Source organism: Urocitellus parryii, chromosome 9 (assembly GCF_045843805.1).
Source record: "Urocitellus parryii isolate mUroPar1 chromosome 9, mUroPar1.hap1, whole genome shotgun sequence".
NCBI classification, from domain to species: domain Eukaryota; kingdom Metazoa; phylum Chordata; class Mammalia; order Rodentia; family Sciuridae; genus Urocitellus; species Urocitellus parryii.
Genome location: NC_135539.1, coordinates 33,587,407 through 33,604,715, shown reverse-complemented (window position 1 = coordinate 33,604,715; position 17,309 = coordinate 33,587,407). Strand labels below are relative to the sequence as shown.

General features: G+C 38.1%; 1 protein-coding gene, 1 non-coding gene and 1 pseudogene across 2 annotated transcripts in view; all 3 read left to right on the top strand.

The window, feature by feature from the left end:
* The window catches only part of Cyth3 (cytohesin 3), an 89,438-nt gene that overhangs the window by 51,274 nt on the left and 20,855 nt on the right, over positions 1 to 17,309 (top strand). The window lies entirely within an intron of this gene.
* On the top strand, positions 5,580 to 5,653 carry Trnav-cac (transfer RNA valine (anticodon CAC)). The gene has a single exon. It is a non-coding gene; the product is annotated as a tRNA-Val (tRNA).
* Positions 6,010 to 6,855, top strand: LOC113178690 (protein SET-like; annotated as a pseudogene).

The window sequence follows — 17,309 nt, the reverse complement described above, 5'->3', positions numbered from 1 at the left end:
AACCCGGGCCGCACGCATGCCAGGCGAGCATGCTACCGCTTGAGCCACATCCCCGGCCCCAGGAATCTTAATTTTTAGAAATATTCTCTTGAAAAACATTTCAGGTGGTTGGGAGACTGAATCACCACTTTGACTTTTGCCTGATGGTTTACTAGTAATATTGATCCAGTCTGTACCCATTACCAGTTGTACAGGTGGCTCTTCTGCCCTGAATATTTATTTCTACATGGTTCTCTTTGTAACTGTTTGGGAAGTTTACACTATCATCTCTGAGCTATTAATTAATATGTGTAGACTGTATTGTTAGACCCTGTTTTTAAAAGCTCATGACTTGGCAAATGCAAAAAAAATTGCAAAAAAATAACAAATACCTTTTATACCTAGGGCAACTTTTGTGAAAAACCTGTATTTCAAGTACTCTGATAATTTTTCTGAATACCTACTTACAGTTCTTGATACTGGGAATTCAGTGATGAACTAGGCAGATAAAATCCCTGACCTCTAAGGAGTTGGTATTCTCATTAGAGACAAACTAAACAATTCAATAGAATAGTACTGATAATATTAGTACTTACTTCTGCAACGACCTAATAAAGCAATTAACCCGTTTTCCATTTTGTTCCCTTGTTCCAGATGTGTGTGGAACACCTTTGAAAACATAAATATTGTATAGAATATACATTTATATAATGTATAATATTATATAATGGTTAATTAACATAATTAATACAGTATATATAAGCTCTATATTATTACTTCTAATCTATTTTAATGCACCTGTGTCAGTTTTGTTGTAATATTCACAGAATTGAAAATTTGGGACTTCATGGATTATTGAAATTACCTCCAGTAAAGATGAGAAAACTGAAGAAATTGGAAACCTTGTGCACTCTTGGTGGGAATGTAAACTGGCACAGTTTTAATGGAAGGTCCTTGAAAAATTAATACTAGAATTACTATATGATCTTTCATAATAGCTAAGAGGTGGAAACAACCCAAGTTTTTGTCAACACATGAATAAACGAAATGTAGTGTGTCCATATGTTGGAAATATTATCCAACTTTTAAAAGGAAAGTATCACATGCTACACCCTGCATGAACCTTAAGGTCATTATGCTTAGTGAAGTAAATTTGTCAGAGAACATTCAAATACTGCCAGGCAGGTGCAGTGGTGCATAGCTGTTACCCAGTGACTTGGGAGGCTTAGGTGGAAGAATTGCAAGTTCAAGGCTAGCCTCAGCAACTTAGAGACATCCTGTCTCAAAATAAAAATTTAAAAAGAGCTGGAGATATAGCTCAATGGTGAAACACCCCTGGGTTCAATTACCAGTACAAAGAAGGAAAAAAAAAAAAGACAAATTCTATATGATTTCATTTACCAGAGGTGTTTTAAGAGCAGTCAGTCAAAGAGATGGTAGTTCCTAGGAACTGGGGAGAGAGGAAATGGGAAAGTTGGTGTTTTTAATAGGGATAGAGTCCTAGTTTTCTAAGAGGAAAAAGTTCTGGAGATGGATAGAAGTGATGATGGTTCATAAAATATGAATATACTTGCCGGGTTTCTGTTCTCGCGACTAAAAGGCTCAGGGGTCACTCCAGTTAAACTGGGCTAACTGGGCTGCACGAAATAACCACACAAGAGACACAAATACCTTTTTCTTTAGAGTCGCTGTGACTGCTCCTCTGACCTTAAGGGTCCACAGAAAGAAAGAAAGAGCATGAGAGCACACGCTGACCTCTTTTATTGAGGAGAAGCTATTCAAATGAGGCAAGGGGTCAGGTTTCAGGGGGCTGAGTCTATCTTCATGATGGCCACTGTCAGCAGGTTGACTGACACCTGGGTAGGCCACACCCAAGGGCACAGTAAGAGAAGGGGACACACACAAGGCACTTCCATGGAAGATTCTACTCTAAACAGGGCAAGGGGTTATATTACAAAGGAACAGGTGAGCATAGCTTCACCCATGGGGCTGGAGCAAGACACAGCCATGCACGAGACACCGACCCTGGCACCCAAGAAGGGTGCCACATTTCTGCGACTGAGAGCCTCAGCACCCAGCAGGGGAGTGTAACTCAGTCATGTGTAAGGTTGGCCTCCCACATATACTGTACTCATAAAATGGTTAAGATGGTAAATTTTATGTGTTGTGCTCTTTTAATTTAAAAAAGTTAACGTTTTTAATAACAAAAATGAAGCACAGTTGTCTGGTGTCGAGTAGCTACTTAAGTGGCCGAGCCAGGAATAAAACCCAGTAGTGTGACTCTGGAGCACATGCATTTAATCTTCATTCTGTATGGCTTCCAAAACACTTTTGGTAATGATAAGTGCTATGATAAAACAAAGCAGTGATGTCTTATAGAAAATGATGGTGCGAGAAGTTGAGTATGCTTTAGACAGAGTGATGAGGAGGACAGGCCTCCTGGAACTGAAGACTGAAAGGAAGAAAGGGAGCCAGCAGGAGCTGGAGGGAGCTGGCTGCTCAGGACAGGGCCTGGAGGGGGGCAGGATGGGGATCAGAGTTGGAGTTGGGATCAGAGAGGGTCCTGGAGGACCAGGTGAGGAGGTTGGGTTTTATTCTGAGCCTATTGGAAAGCCATATGTGTTTTAAGCAGGAAAGAGACATGATTTGATATGTTTCAAAGAGTTCTGCCAATTTTCCCTTGGAAAGGAGGTTGAGAAGAAATTCCAGAATATTTGTCCATTTTGTACTCAGATGTCAAATTTGAAGACTTGAGGCTTCATGAAATATTTTATTTTCAGTGCTGTTAAAGCTATTTAAGTGTAATGAATTTACCAATGACAGCAATTATATACAACCTTTATCCCCAGACTTTTTTATTTTTTATTTTGAGACAGGGTCTTACTGTGTTGCTTAGGACCTCTGTAAATTGCTGAGGCTGGCTTAGAATCTGCAATCCTTCTGCCTCAGCCTCCTGAATTGCTGGGATTACAGGCATGCACCACCATGCCCGGCTGCTGAGTTGTATTCTAAGACCATGTTTAGTTTTGCAAAAAACTGCCAAGCTGTTTTTCACAGTGTCATTACAGTCTTCATTCATGTGTATTTGTGAAACTGTTTCCCCTCTTCCTCCAATCTCAGATTCTGGATATGAAAAGGATTAGTTGATCAGGGTTAATTTTAAAAAGTATTCACTTTACTTTTAGTTTTCTTAGAAAGTAAGTCTCGGTATCCATTGTTATTTTTTCAAGATTGAGTTAAACATATGTATCGTTTAAGATCTTAAAATATTTTTTGCTTTAAGAATAGAAATTTCAGATGACATTCAGAAAAGATTTTGATTAGCTTTTTGAAATAGTAGTATTGTCCTATTAACAAGTAAGGAAGCTGAGGCACAGTGAGGTTAAGTAAGTTGCTCACAGCTAATAACTACCTTGAAACAGGTAGCACAGCTACAGCGTTCAGTTTCTGACCTGATATGTCATACTGCCTCTATATTAATCACCACATTAATGAATTAAGGATTTATATATTCATTGCTACCTTTTAGTACTGGCTCTTAAATTTCAGTGTTTAACAGAATCATTTGGGAAACATTAAAATTCAGAATGCTAGGCTTCTGATTTAGTAAGATACAGGGTAGGGTCTAGGAATGCTATTGTAGACAAGTACTTCTGAGTGATTCTGGGAGACCATTTTGTAAGTAACTGCTATGAAAAATGAGCTAGATTCAGTGACTTTTGATATGGATTACAGAAAGCTGGCTAAGTCCTTGACTCTTCTGTTTAATTTTGCTGGGAGGAACCAGAGGGTAACTGTCCTTAATCACTGTATTCAGTAAGACACATGCCATTGCAGTGGTTCTTCTTGCTTGTTGGTGGTTGGCTACATCACCAAACAGGAAGGGTAACAAATGTGGTTTGGCATGTTGTTGTTAAGAGTATGTTTATATATGAGTCCTAAAGGCTAATTTGGGGAGGATTGCAACATCATGTCTTTTTTTTTTTTTTACGTGCAACACTATGTAAAGACAAAATAGTTATTTTATTTTTTTTTATTATTTTTTTTTAATATTTATTATATTTTTATAGCTTTCGATGGACACAACATCTTTGTTTGTATGTGGTGCTGAGGTTCGAACCCGGGCCGCACGCATGCCAGGCGAGCGCGCTACCACTTGAGCCACATCCCCAACCCCAAAATAGTTATTTTAAAAACTCACAATGACTGCTCTAATTTCTAGTTTATTGCTATTTTGTCTTTCATCTTTGTTGTGAAATTCTTAACTGCTTCATCCACTGTTAGATGTGATCGTCTAAGTTAGAAGGAGACTTGGAAGAATAATAGCAGTAGTGTTCAAAGTTGTCATAGAAAAGTTAGTAATGTTTGTTTAAAATTTTTCTCATAATAAAGTAAGTATTCCTTATAGCTGTATGTCATTGATAAGTGTTGGTTCTGTTGTTATATGGCAGGTTCTTAGAAGGCTGTTCTAGTATCTATTTTAGAAAATTCTTCCCTCTGTCAAGGATTGAGAGGGATCTGTTGTTCAGATGTAGATTTTTAAAGGCAGTGCATAAAAATGCTTACTATAGTTTGGATCTAAAATGTCCCCCCAAGGTCCATGTAGTAAAAAAATTGGTTCCTACTGTTGCATCTCTGGGAGGTGGTGGGACCTTTAAGAGGTGGGGCCTAACAGGAGGTCTTAGGTCACTGGAGACATGCCCCCCTCCACATTGTGGGACCACTCTTTTGTTGAGTCCTGGTGGGGATTTTGCTTCACCACGTGACCCTCACTGCAGGCCCAGAAGCAATGGAACCTGTGGACTTGGACCTCTAAAACAGTGAACCAAAATAAACTTTTTCTCCTCATAAGATGATTATCTCAGGTATTTGTTTTAGTTCCAGAAAGCTGACTAACACAGTATCCAAATTTTAAGTGTTCCTGGAGCTCGAGCTCTTTTCCATGTATTTAGCCTGTACAGACGCTTGTGTAGACATGTTGGGAAGAACATTTACTCACCACAGAAGCTCTGCTGGGCTCTTTCTCAGGCAGTGCCTTCCGCCTCCACTCGATTAACCACTGATCTGATTCCTGTCACCAAAAATTTGTTTTGTCTGTTTTTAGCTTATTGTGGACATTTCCTGTAAGTAGGATCATACAATATGTGGTCTTTTGTGGCTGGCTTATTTTACTTAACATCTAGTTTTCAAGGCTCATCTGTGTTGTAGCATGTGTCAGAACTTCATTCCTCTTTATGATTGAATAATTGTATTTCAATTCCATTGTATCTATAGACCACATTTTGTTTATCCACTCATCTGTTAATGGACATTTGGAGTGTTTCCACCTTTTGACTATTGTGTTTCCACCTTTTTACTACTTTGAATATTTATGTACAAGGTTTTATGTGGTCATATATTTTTACTTCTTTGGACTATATATCTAGGAATGGAATTGCTGATCATATATTTAACTTTTTGAAGAATTAACAAGCACTTTTCCAAAGTAGCTGGACTTTATTGTATTTTTAAAATTAATTTCTGTATATTATTTTGGGGGTTTAAGATTTTATTTTTCTAATTCTTTTTTTATATTTCAAAAACCAATATGTTAAGGGCTGGGTGATTTAGCTCAGTTGGTAGAGTGCTTGCCTCACATGCACAAGGCCCTGGGTTCAATCCCCAGAACCACACACACACACACACCAAAAAAAAAAAAAAAAAAAAAAAACCCCAAAAAACAAAAACACAACATATTAAGATCTTTGAGCTAGTAAAAATTTGCTAAACATTAAGAGGGAAATCCTCTAAAATATTGTTTTATTTTATTGGTTCTTTTTAGTTATACATAACAGTTGAGTCTATTTTATGTAATCATACAAGCATGGAATATATCTTGTTCTAATTAGGACCCCAGTCTTATAGATGTACATAATGGTGAGATTCACTATGGTGTATTCATATATGCACATAGAAAAGTTATGTCGTCTCTGCACTTCTCCCTGGTGAGCTGTGAGACCTGTGGGTCTGCTCCTTGACTTCCCTCACAGGATGGCCCCCAAACACCAATCTTTGCTCCAGTCTCAAACAAAAAAACCCAAACTGCCTGCCGCCCCTGAGCAGGCGAATTCATCGGCCTCTCTGGGTTTGCCGAAGGGAGAAAAAGAACAACAAGAAGCAATTGAACATATCAATGAAGTACAAAATGAAATAGACAGACTTAATGAACAAGCCAGTGAGGAGATATTGAAAGTAGAACAGAAATATAACAAACTCCGCCAACCATTTTTTCAGAAGAGGTCAGAATTGATCGCCAAAATCCCAAATTTTTGGGTAACAACATTTGTCAACCACCCACAAGTGTCCGAACTGCTTGGGGAGGAAGATGAAGAGGCGCTGCATTATTTGACCACAGTCGAAGTGACAGAATTTGAAGATATCAAATCAGGTTACAGAATAGATTTTTATTTTGATGAAAATCCTTACTTCGAAAATAAAGTTCTCTCCAAAGAATTTCATCTGAATGAGAGTGGTGATCCGTCTTCAAAGTCCACTGAAATCAAATGGAAATCTGGAAAGGATTTGATGAAACGTTCAAGTCAAACGCAGAATAAACCAGAGAGCTTCTTTACCTGGTTTACTGACCATTCTGATGCAGGTGCAGATGAGTTAGGAGAGGTCATCAAAGATGTATTTGGCCAAATCCATTGCAGTACTATTTGGTTCCTGATATGGATGATGAAGAAGGGGAAGGAGAAGAAGAAGATGATGATGATGATGAAGAAGAAGGATTGGAAGATATTGATGAAGAAGGGGATGAGGATGAAGGTGAAGATGATGAAGATGATGATGAAGGGGAGGAAGGAGAGGAGGATGAAGGAGAAGACGACTAATTGAACACTGATGGATTCCAACCTTTTTCTTTCTTTTGTTTTTTGTTGTTTTTTAATTCAGTCCCTGGGAGCAAGTTGCAGTCTTTTTTTCCTTCCTCCCCCCCACCCCCTTGTGCTCAGTCACCCTTTTTCTTGAGGTCTCTTTTCTCAAACCATGCTTCTCAACTTATTTTGGGGGGAAATACCTTGAGCAGAGTACAATGGGGAAAGAATCTCTACACCCTCTGTTCTAAATTCATTTTTATCCCTTCCTGTCTCAAAACAAAAAACAAAAAACTGTATGGAATCAACACCACCGTGTTCTGTGGGAAAAAAGAAAAACCTTCTGCTCCCTTCACTCTGCTGGAAGCTGGAGGGTGCTAGGCCCCTGTGTAGTAGTTCATAGAATTCTAGCTTTTTTCCTCCTTTCTCTGTATATTGGGCTCAGAGATTACACTGTGTCTCTATGTGAATATGGACAGTTAGCATTTACCAACATGTATCTGTCTACTTTTTCTTGTTTAAAAATAGAAAAAGAAAACTTAAAAAAATAGGGTTATAGAAGGTCAGCAAAGGGTGGGTTTGAGATGTTTGGGTGGGTTAAGTGGGCATTTTGACAACATGGCTTCTCCTTTGGCATGTTTAATTGTGATGTTTAACGGACATCCTTGCAGTTTAAGATGACACTTTTAAAATAAAATTCTCTCCTAATGATGACTTGAGCCCTGCCACTCAATGGGAGAATCGACAGAACCTGTAGGATTTTATTTGGAATTGACATTCTCTATTGTAATTTTGTTTGTTTATTTTTAAATTTTCTTTTTTGTTTTCACTGGAAAGGAAAGTTGATGTTCAGTTTTAAACGTTAAAAGTGTACAAGTTGCTTTGTTACAATAAAACTAAATGTGTACAAAAAAAAAGAAAGAAAAGTTATGTCAGATTCATTTCACTTCTTCCCTTTTCCTCCCACTCCCTTCCCTTCATTTCCCTTTGTCCACTGTACTTCTGTTCCCCATCCCCCATTCCCCTTATTTTGGGTTAGCTTCCACCTATCAGAGAAAACATTTGACCTTTGGTTTTTGGGAAATGGCTTATTTCACTTTTTGATAGTCTGTAGATCCATCCATTTACTGGTAAATGTCATGAAGTCATTTTTCTTTATGGCTAAGTAATACTCCATTGTGTATATATACCATAATTTCTTTATTTTTATTTTTGGTACTGGAGATTGAATCCAGGAGCTCTTAACCACTGAACAACATTCCCAGCCATCTTTTGTATTTTATTTGGAGACAGTCTTGCTAAGTTTCTAAGGGTCTTGCTAAATTGCTGAAGCTGACTTTGAACTCACAATACTCCTGCCTCAGCCTTCTGAGATACTGGGATTATAGGCATGTGCCTCCATGCCTGGTTTATATACCATAATTTCTTTATTCATTCATCTGTTGTAGGGCATCTAAGTTGGCTCAATAGCTTAGCTATTGCGACTTTTTCTGCTGTAAACATTGATGAGGCTGCAGCACTGTAATATGCTGATTTTAAATCCTTTGGACAGGAGTTGGAGTTGTGGCTCAGAGGTAGAACGCTCACCTAGTATATGAGAGGCATTGGATTTGATCCTCAGCACCACATAAAAATAAATAAAATAGCAGTGTTGTGTCCATCTACAACTAAAAAAAAAATGTTTAAAAAATACTTTGGACATATACTAAGGAGTGGGATAACTGAGTCAAATGGTGGTTCTAGTCCTAGTTTTTTGCGGAATCTTCATACTGCTTTCCAGAGTGGTTGCACCAACATGCAGTCCCACCAACACTATATGAGTGTACCCTTTTCTCACATCCTTGCCAACATTTATTGTTACTTATATTCTTGATAATTGCTATTCTGGTTGGAGTTATTTTTCTAATTTTTAAGATGAGTGTTTAACTTACCATTTTCAAGTTTTGGGGTTTTTGGGTTTTTTTTGGTATTTTGGGGATAAATCCAGGGGTGCTTACCACTGAGCCATCTCCCCAACCCTTTTTATTTTGAAACAGGGTCTCACTAAGTTGCTTAGGGACTCACTAAATTGCTGAGGCTGACCACAGATTCCTCTTGCCTCAGTCTCCTAACAATTGGGATAACAGGCACATGCCACCATGCCCAGTCCTTCAACTTATTTTCTAAAATAATTATGTTAAGTTTGGGTTTTTTACGCTTTAATATTGCTGTAGCCCACAGCATTAATATATAGTATTTTATATTACCTTTTCTTCTTGATGTTTTCTAATTTACATTACTATCTCTTCTTTGACCAATGATTTATATAAAATTGTTTTAAATTTTCTTTTAAATTATCGTAATAATTGTATATATCTATGGGGTATAGAATGTGTGCTGATCAAATCAGGATAATATAACTTCCCTCTATCTCCCTCCTTCTTCCCTTTCAAGCTTCTAGAAATTACAATTCTATTCTTTTCTACTGTTAGTCAATATTTTTAACTTTTGAATAAGGAATTTGAGAACATGTGGTGTTTGTCTTTTTGTGTTTGCCTTATTTCACTTAACATAGTGTCCTTTTGGAATTATGTTTCTTAGTGTCAAAACAAATGTTTTTTTCTAGTCATTGTTTTGTTACTGATTTCTATATCAGAAGTTCTCTGAGGTCAGAGAATGTGGTCTGTTATCAATTTTTTCAATAAAAGTTACAAGAAACATCAAGTACTTGTGAGTATGTTGAGCAGGAAGGGATAATGTGACATGGAGAATTGGGGTGCTTGCCATAGCTCTGAGATGGCTAGAAGAGGGTCCTAGAGCATGGGTCCCCAAAATTGAGTCATTATAGGAACTCCTGCTTCCTTCACGACCCCTGAATCCATACTGTTCTATAATGATTCCCAGTGATGGTGGCAGGTTTACATTGAATTAAGAAGCTGCTAATACTGCAATCGACTCTGCATTCCAAAGAATCTAGAGAATAAATACTAGTTAGAATGCTGTTCAGAAAATTCCCACCATTTATGCCTTCCTGGCCAGGATGCTATACCACTCAACTACATCCCCAGCCCCCTTTATTTTTTATTTTGAGACAGGGTCTCGCTGAGTTGCTGAGGCCTGCCTTGAACTCCTGAGGCAGTGATCCTCCTGCCTCAGCCTCCAGGTTTTCTGGGATTACAGGCATGCACCACCATGCCCAGCTGTCGTCTTTGTTTTTATTTTGAGACAACTGCTCTACTGAATTTTCCAGACTGCAACTTGAACTTGCAGGAGGCTGCCTCTACAACCAAGTAGCTGGGATTATAGCAGGTTCACTCATCTTGCTGCATTCAACTGTTGGATTAGCTGGGAGCTGAGTTCATCCCAGAGGTTGTCACTCTCATGCCTGAGGCCTTAGCTAAGGTGGCTTTAACAGTCGAATGTCTGTGACTGTCTCTCTACGTGTGGTTTCTTTGCACAGTAGATTTTATTCTCAAGTCTGTGGGTACTGGCTTCTCCAAGGCCTGGTGGTCTTAGGGTCCCAAGACAGTAGAGATGCAGGTATAAGACTTTGTGGGCTGGACCTTACACATTGTCACATCTACCACTTGTTTTGGCCAAAGGAAGTTCCTAAGCCAGTTCAGAATCAATAGTGGGAATAGATTACCAAGTATCATGGACTTATTTTTCTTACTGACACAGTAAAGATATATTCAGATTTTTTTATTCCTACTTGGATATTTTGCAGTTTGTGTTTCTAATGGCTTTTGTGTTTTTCTTTCTCATCTTTTTATGAGATTGATTGATTGATTGATTGATTGATTTCCTTGTTGGGTTTGAACCCAGGGCCTTAGTGTTCTGCCATGGAGCTACACCCCCAGCCCACTTGTCGTATTAATTATTTTTTTCTCATCCAATTTTAATTCTTCCTCCCAGTTTGTGCATTTTGAACTCCATTCCTTTCCTGCTTAGTCTAGAAATTTGAACCAGGCATTGTGGTATACATCTGTAATCCCAGTGACCCTGGAGGCAGGAAGAGTGCAAATTCAAGGCTGGTCTGGGCAACTTAGTGAGACCCTATCTCAAAATAAAAAATAAAAGGGAGATGCAGCTCAGTAGTAAAATATACTTGGGTTCAATCCCAAGTCAAAAGAAAAGACCTATGTTTAATATAAGGTAGTTGTATGTGGGTTGGTCTCTGTGTCCTCTATTCTGTACCATTGGTCTACCTGCCTATTTTGGTGCCAGTATCATGCTGTTTTTGTTACTATTGCTCTGTAGTATAGTTTAAGATCTGGTATAGTGATACCACCTGTTTCACTCTTTCTGCTTAGAATTGTTTTAGCTATACTGGGTCTCTTATTTTTCCAGATGAATTTCATAATTGCTTTTTCTATTTCTGTGAGGAATGCCATTGGGATTTTGATCGGAATCTTGTTGAATCTGTAAATTGCTTTTGGTAATATGGCCATTTTAATAATATTAATTCTGCCTATCCATGAGCAAGGTAGATCTTTCCATCTTCTAAGGTCTTCTTCTATTTCTCTCTTTAGGGTTCTATAGTTTTCATTGTATAGATTTTTCACCTCTTTTGTTAAGTTGATTCCCAAGTATTTTATTTTATTTTAATTTTTTTGAGGATATTGTGAATGGGGTTTCTATTTCAGAGGATTTGTCACTGATATACAAGAATGCCTTTGACTTATGGGTGTTGATTTTATATCCTGCCACTTTGTTGAATTCATTTACTAGTTCTAGAAGTTTCTTGGTTGACTTTTTGAGTCTTATAGGTATAGGATTGTATCATCAGCAAATAGTGCTAGTTTAAGTTCTTCTTTTCCTATATTTATGCCTTTAATTTCTTTCATCTGTCTAATTGCTCTGGCTAGTGTTTCAAGAACTATGTTGAATAGAAGTGGTGAGAGAGGGTATCCCTGTCTTGTTCCAGATTTTTAGAGGGAATGCCTTCAATTTTTCTCCGTTTAGAATGATGCTGGCCTGAGGCTTAGCGTAGATAGCTTTTACAATGTTGGATAAAAAAGTGGCATTTATACACAATGGAATATTACTCAGCTCTAAAAAATAACAAGATCATGGCATTTGCAGGGAAATGGATGGCATTAGAGCAGATTATGCTGAGTGAAGTTAACCAATCCCAAAAAAACAATGCTGAATGTCTTCTCTGATATAAAGGGATGACTCAAAATGGAGTAGGGAGGAAGAGCATGGGAAGATGATTACCTCTAGATAGGGAAGAGAGGTGGGAGGGAAAGGGAGGGAGAAGGGGAATTGCACGGAAGATGGAAGGAAACCCTCATCGTTATACAGAATACATGTATGATGATGTAAGGGAAGAAAAGAAAAGAAGTGGGTCACATTAGATTGGGTAGAGAGAAGTGATGGGAGGGGAGGGGAGGGGAAGGAGGGAATGGAAGGACAGCAGAATAAAAGACATTATTATTGCTGTGGGTTTATATGTGACTGCATGACCAATGTGATTCTGCAACCTGTATACTCAGAAAAATGAGAAATTTTATCCCATCTGATTCCAGATCATTGTACTGTCATGTGTAACTAGTTAAAACAAATAAAAAAGAAAAAGATCTAGATGGGGCTGGGGGCGTGGCTCAGTGGTAGTGTGCTTGCCTAGCACATGTGAGTCACTGGGTTTGATTCTCAGTACCACATACAAATAAATAAAATAAAGGTACAACAATAACTAAAAAATATTTTTAAAAAAGAAAAGGCCTAGAAATTTGAGTGTGCTTTTTTAGCTTGTTGAGTCTAAAATTAATAATGTATACCCTCATCCTTAGAATGCTAAGAACTTTGGAGCAATTTTTTTCTTCCCATTTACATGCTATTGTAAGGCATTTTAGTTCTATTTTTTATTCTAGGAGATATTATTATTTTTTTTAAAGAGAGAGAGAGAGAGAGAGAGAGAATTTTTAATATTTATTTATTTTTTTTAGTTCTCGACGGACACAACATCTTTGTTGGTATGTGGTGCTGAGGATCGAACCCAGGCCGCACGCATGCCAGGCGAGCGCGCTACCGCTTGAGCCACATCCCCAGCCCTCTAGGAGATATTATTATCTCAGTCAGTTTTCCTTTAGATTTGCTTTTGGAGATCAGTGCTCATCATTCCCTTTTGCATCTAACACTTCTTACCTCAGATCTTTTTTCCTGATATTTGTTCTTTCAGAATTTTCATTAGTGATAGTGTACTAGTGGCAAATTCTTAATTTTTTTCCTGGAAATATTGCTTTTGAATCTAATCCAAATGGAGCTTGAGGGGAAATGGTAAGAGAGGAAGTCTCAAGGAGGTGATGATAGTATTTGGAGTGATTCTTATGTCAATGGGGACTGCTCAGAGCTTCTTACCCTTTCTTACTCTGAAGGTTCTCTGATCCTACCTGCCCTGCAGTTCAGGCAAAGTACCCTAGCTAACTGTAGCACTCTGCTGAGGTGGCCTTCCTGTTATTGTTATCATGTGACTGGCCCAGTTACCCACTTGAATGTGAGTGTTTAAACAGCTTTGTCACCTCCCTGAGGTCAGTCAAGTGGCTGTTGAGTGGTGATGAGGTCCAGAAGTGTATCTCTGGTGGCCTATAGTCTATGTTTTTGTTTTTTTGTATCATGGTATCATGCTAGTAGTCCCTTGGAACTTGTGCTCTAAACAGTTCAATCATTGGTTTTTGGGGTATCACAAGAAAGGCATTATTTCCCTGTGTACAAAATTTCCATTTAGTTGATGAACAGGGACCAATGCCCAGGCCCATGCCAGTGTACTTAGTGTCCTATAGAATTGGCTTGTACCTGAACTGAACAAAAATCTAAAAAATACCAAATCACAACAAAAAAATTAGTGTTGATTAGTTAGTGTTGCAAGGAAGGTAAACTTTAGGATAGAAGATGTCGATTTCAGTGAAGAGTTGTGCAGGGCAGGATGGTGTACATGTGTAATCTCAGGCACTTGGGTGGCTAAGGAAGGAGTTTCAGGTCAGCCTGGGGAAATAAATGAATGAAATAAAGGTCTATCAACAGATATATATTAAAAAAAGTAAATTTTTTTTTAGTTGTTTGATGGACCTTTATTTTATTTATTGGTTTTTGGTGCCGAGAATCAAACCCAGTGCCTCACACACACTAGGCAAGAGCTCTTCCACTGAGCCACAACTCCAGCCCCTGAATGGCCATTTTTTCTTTCTTTCCTTCTTTTTTTAATATTTATTTTTTAGTTGTAGTTGGACACAATATCTTTATTTAATTTATTTATTTTTATGTGGTGCTAAGGATCAAACCCAGGGCTTTGCACGTGTTAAGCGAGCACTCTACTCCTGAGCCACAACCCCAGCCCTGAAGGGCCATTCTTAAGCCCACCTCTGGAGTGTCAGAATTCTATATGGAAGCTCATAATAAGGACATCCAACAAACTTTAGGATTTTGCAGCCAGAGAAGAAATTTTCAGTTGATTTGATTCTTTCAAAGAAGGTAGCTTTATTGAGGCTGAAATAAAAGTTTTCATCATATGCCTTTTTGTGCATTAGGGTAAAACCACATCCATATATTCATTTTCAGTTTAAGAATAAATTGCTAGATTTCTTGGGAGAAAAAGAAAAATCCTCCATGACACCTTTGTTTCTTCTTACTCAATAGAGTCCAAGTGAACAAGTATAGACAGACAATGTCAGTAACTCAATCTAAGTCTTATGTTGCCTTCATAGAGCAAACTGGTGTGCTCCTGGAAAGGGTCTGGATAATCGGTACCCCTTCTCTAAACATTGCTTAGCATCCCATTTTTAGTATAGCACTTGCATGTGTGAAATTGCCTGTGTGTCAGCAGATTTATGACTGCAAAGTTATTTTGGATGCAGATAGATGCTGATAGAACTTCACTAAACAGCTGGTATAACAGCTCAGTGTTGGTATTCACTATGCATTCTGGGTGTCCAGAGAAATAATAGGATGAAAAGATACTTAAATGACTGAAGCTGTGCAGATTGTTCTGGAAATATTTCATCACATACTTCAGTTCCTTTTATTAAAGTCTTTTTTCTTTCCCCTCCTTCTCTTTCTCTTCCCTTTTTCCTTTCCTCCCTCCCTGCTTCACTCTCTTTCTTCTCGTCCTTCTTTCCCTTTTTGGCATTGATTCCCGGGCCTTGCTCATGCTGAGCACACTCTGCCTCTGGGGACTGAGTCTTTTAGATGTGCTGAGTATTCTATTACTTCCTGTTGACGCTTTTGCTGAATATCCTAAAAGATATTGGCCATTTAATACCAAAACATTTTCTGTTACTCTTTACTATGAAAATTTTCAAATTTTAAAATGGATAACAAATAATCATACATCTATCAAATAGATTCAACAGTTGTTATTTGGCTCAGTTCTTTTTTTTCTGAAGTATTTCAAAGTACTGGTTTAATAGCATTATAATCCTAACAACTATAGTATGAGTCTCTAGGAAATAAAGATTTTTTCTAGATAGCCACAATCACATTATCCTACCATACAAAATATCTTTTTAAAAGGTGGAATTACTGGTAACATAAATGAAAACACTTTGTTATTACTCCTTAGTGCCTTAAAGGGGTAGGAAAAGACAGGCATCACTAGAGGAGAAAAAAAAATCAAGGGAATCCTGGAAAGCTTCTGATTGAAGGAGCTTTAGGATTTTTAGCGTTAAATCATTGTGGTGTTTGTATTCACCTTCAAAGCCTTCACTCTGTTGTTAACCAACACTGCACATCCTCAGGGCAGGAGGGGAGATACTGTAAATAGACTTTTTTTCTCTTTAGTTGTAGATGGACACAATAACTTTGTTTTATTTATTTGTATGTGGTGCTGAGGATCAAACCCATTGCTTCACACTTGCTAGGCAAGTGCTTTAACACTGAGTTACAACCCCAGCCCTGTAAATAGACATTCTTAAAAGAAACATAAGTGTCTATAGGTGGTTGAAGTACAGCTCTACCCTTTTGGATTCTTGTTTTCATATATCCGCATTGGAGAACTCAGCAGCAGAGAGTTTTTTCCCTCAAGGAGGCCGCTTTTGGGTGCCCAGCCAGCATTGTTGACAAGTTTAACTTAAAACTTCAGGTGTAGTTACTTTCAAGTAAAAGGATAGTGTCAATCAGCTGACTACTTTTAGAAATAATATTCTATTTGTTAGAATACAGGCTTCTGGGCGCAATGACTCTTGGCCATAATCTTAGTAACTCAGGAATTGAATCAGGAGAACCTCAGATTGAAGATCAGTTTAGCAATTTAGGGAGACCCTGACTCAGAAATCACAAAATAAAAAGGACTGGAGAGATAGCTCAGTAGTAAAGTACCCCCTTAGCTCAATCCCAGCACTGGGAAAAGAGTGGTAAAAATAATAGCTTTGAAGGTTCAAGAATTGCCTGTTGGCTTGGTTGCTTCTTTATGTTCTTGATCAGTGTGGGCATTTGACGTTCGTTTTCTTCATGGTAAAAGCCTTTATTCTCTTGGTTTTGGAAGCATCATTTTCTCCTCTTCCTCACCTTATCTCTTGACCTGGATCTCTGTGTGTCTTCCCCTTAAATGTTAAGTGTGACACACAGTAATTCTATTGCTGATTCATATAAACCCTAGTCTGAGCCAGGTTGATCCAGCAAAAATTGAGGAGAGACTTTGTGGGTCCTTCTGGAAAGAAACTTGAGAGACCCATGAATAAGGAAGTGCTTTCTTATTCCTCTGGCATAAAAGAAATCAGCTTTAGTTCAAGATGAAGCTGGCGCTTTGGAAAGCAGAATGGAAAGACCAGGTTCCTGATGACATTATTGAGCTGCTAGACCTACCAAAAGCATGTTGCATGACCTGTGTATCTAAGTTTATCCTACCTGGGGTTTGTTGAGCATCTTGGATGTGTGTATTTATGTCCTTGGTCAAATTAGGACATTTCCACCATTGTTTCTTTCTTTTCTTTTATTTGGTGGTGCTAGGGATTGAACCCAGGGCCTTGTGCATGTGAGGCAAGCACTCTACCAACTGAGCTATATCCCCAGCCCCCATTTTTTCTTTAATAGTCTCTCTCCAGGGAAAATCATTAGATCTCACTTAGCCTTGGTTTCCTCACTTATAAATGGAGATAATAATGGCTACTCTCAAAGGTATTTTGAAGATTTAATTGAGATAACCTCTTAAAGCATGTCGTCCAGTCTGGTTCAGTAAATGATAGTTCTTTCTCATTAGTTGCTCAGCATAGAAAATTGCTTAAGGAAATCACTAATATGGAATTTAATGAAGCTTGGGTCTGGTAGAACAGGCAGGAAATTACAAATTTGAAGTATCGTGTGCTTTCCTACCAATCCCATGCTCCTTCTCTGCTCCTAGATGATCGCTCAGTATTAGCTCAGTTCTGTATTTATCATTCTATTTAACTTTTTGTTTTTAAGGTTTATATAGAAAGTATTTATTTCTACATAATTTTCCTGAGATCATTCATTTGTTGATTGTTGTATTATTCATTTTCACTGCTGTTTGGGATTTCATTG